This window comes from Schistocerca cancellata, chromosome 6 (genome assembly GCF_023864275.1).
Source record: "Schistocerca cancellata isolate TAMUIC-IGC-003103 chromosome 6, iqSchCanc2.1, whole genome shotgun sequence".
NCBI lineage: Eukaryota > Metazoa > Arthropoda > Insecta > Orthoptera > Acrididae > Schistocerca > Schistocerca cancellata.
Window position 1 is genome coordinate 649,097,342 of NC_064631.1, and position 2,825 is coordinate 649,100,166.

At 45.6% G+C, this 2,825-nt stretch overlaps 1 pseudogene; it reads right to left on the bottom strand.

The window, feature by feature from the left end:
- Positions 1-1,764: 1,764 nt before the first annotated feature.
- LOC126089628 (5S ribosomal RNA) lies at positions 1,765-1,882 on the bottom strand (annotated as a pseudogene).
- Between the last annotated feature and the right edge of the window lie 943 nt (positions 1,883-2,825).

Consider the following 2,825-nt stretch of genomic DNA (forward strand, 5'->3'; position numbering starts at 1 on the left):
TCCTGAATGGGAAGTCTTAACTTGTCTGAGAGCTTGCTGACTAACCATATGTACACATCTTAGCATAGTCCCCGCTGACATCACATACATGTGGTCCCCCTCCCATGCCTTTCCCACTCTCCTCGCTGCCTGTGTGTGATCTCAGGGATAAACTGTGCTTAGCCGTGCGTATGGGTGGACAGGAAGCTCTCAGACGATTTAGAAGGCATAACTGGAAGTGACGTCATGATGAAGTAAGAGGGATAGTGCCAAGAAGTGTACATACATTTAGTCAAGAAGGTCTCAGACAAGTCTTGATCTGTTGGCGCTTTCAAACCTGCACTTGCTTTATTCTTCGTATTACAGGGATGCACAGCTTCAGTGTGCAAGAAGTCTACCAAAGAAAGAGCAATGTGATTGTGAGCTAAGGTAAAAAGGTAGGATAGAAAGTGTAATGAAAATGTAGATGTGGAAATAACATAATTAAATCATTTGAGACTCCACAGTCATGTTTCAGGCGCCAAGTCCATCTGCACCTTTAGTCACACCAGTGGAGTCAATATCTGTATATATTTTGAAACATAAAATAGTCGGTTTAGAGGTAAACAAACTTTGTGATACTTAATTTTAGAGCCTACAGTCATGTTTTATTTTGTATGTATCTATTAACATGCAAATTGCACCAGTTGTGTGAATATCTTAAAGTATTTTGCTACATAATACAGACAAGTTATCCAACAAAGATGAAAATCTTTCTTTTTGTGCAGCTGACGTTTTACCTTTGTTGAAAAAATACTCAGCAGCTGCTGAACTACACTGAAACAAAATAATACAGTCGATTTAGACATGGTAATTACATTGTGATATTTAATTTCAGGGTCTATAGTGCTCTGCACCAAATGGGATACAAATATCGAACTTTAATCATCCCAAAGTGCTGTACAGAGAACAAGATGTCCAACTCTGGGTTACATATTGATTAGGTGTTTCGTTTCAACGGCTCGTAAAAGTTGGGTTGTGACTGACTAATCTAAAGCTCTGTCAGTTTGCTGTGAATGCTGACAAAGCTGTGTATGTGTGTGTGTGTGTGCGTGTATTTATGTGTGTCTGTGTGTTTGTGTGTGGGAGTGAGTGTTTTCTGCTGACAAAGCTGCGTCAGTTTTCTGCTAATGCTAAGAAAGGTGTACGTGTGTTGCGCAAATGCTGATGAAGCTGTATGTTGTTCTGCTGACATAACATCCTGTCACTCTAGTAGCCTCCACCTGTCGCAAATAGCTTTCAGAGTTAAAGTCTCTGAGGTATGCAGAGAAGCAAAGTGTACATGCATTATAGGGAGTTGCGTGCAGATGTTACGTAATTGCCACCACCAGTGGGCTAGAATCATACCGTGTCCCACTGCTACACTCCCTCCCCCCTCTCCTATATTAACGTAGCTATAGTCGCATTTGGGTGTCGCTGGGGGGGGGGGGGGGGTAGAGAGGACAAGATAGCTGCCTCTGGGGATGCATGCCGATTGGTTGTTTCGTTCTGATAGCCAGTAGATATACTGTGTTGTTATTACTAAACTAAAAACTAAACTCCTAACGAACAGGCCATGAAGGCCGAACGGGACCGACCGGCCGCCGTGTCATCCTCAGCCCACAGGCGTCACTGGATGCGGATATGGAGGGACATGTGGTCAGCACACCGCTCTCCAGGCCATATGTCAGTTCCCGAGACCAGAGCCGCTACTTCTCAATCAAGTAGCTCCTCAGCCTGCCTCACAAGGGCTGAGTGCACCCCGCTTGCCAACAGCGCTCGGCAGACCGGATGGTCACCCATCCCAGTGCTAGCCCCGCCCGACAGCGCTTAACTTCGGTGATCTGACGGGAACCGGTGTTACCACTGCGGCAAGGCCATTGGAGGGTTGTGATTAGAAGAGTTAAATATGTGTGTTGGCTTAGAACGTCACTCATTGGCCTGTTTCCAACAAATGAGTGTGGCTTAGGAGAAATGTGAGGAGAGGACGGGTAGGTACGGGAGGAAAAGGGGCATATCTTGGGAGGGGTGGGTGAGAGGGAGACCATTGTGGTATGAAGACGCCATACATTGCTCCCGACTCTGTACGTAGGTGAGCTAAAGGCTCAGTGTCATTTTGTATCCAGAAAGTACACTGCTCTTCTACTGCTGGGCGTACTTATTTGGTTTAATAACCTCTGAAAACCTTTCTGTTACATGCAGAATCGCTGTTGTATTGCGTTCCAAAGTGGCCAACACACACAGATGGTCATAATGTGTGAGGGTTTCCCAGGGACGCTTTTGCACCATAGTCGAAACAACCCTGGCAAAATGTATAGGTCCGTCCGCATAATTCGTGTAGCCCCGATGTCGCTACATGCGCTTTCGCTAATTTTGGGGCCCTGAAGAAAGACGTTTGTGGACGCCGAGTTGTTTCAGACGAATTGGAGGCATGTCTGGGTACAATCATGCTTCCACAGGCAATTGCAAACATTTTTACATGAAGGCACTGACTGTGTTGTCTCACAGTCAGATACATTTATTAACAGTTATGGCACTTTCTTTTGAAATGACGAACAGTTTACTTACCTTTTTTCATCTGTCTCATTTTCATTTGACTGTCCCTTATAAAACTAATCACAAAAAAATGGTTCAAATGGCTCTGAGCACTGTGGGACTCAACTGCTGTGGTCATCAGTCCCCTAGAACTTAGAACTAATTAAACCTAACTAACCTAAGGACATCACACACATCCATGCCCGAGGCAGGATTCGAACCTGCGATCGTAGCAGCAGTGCGGCTCCGGACTGGAGCGCCTAGAACCGCACGACCACCGCGGCCGGCAACTA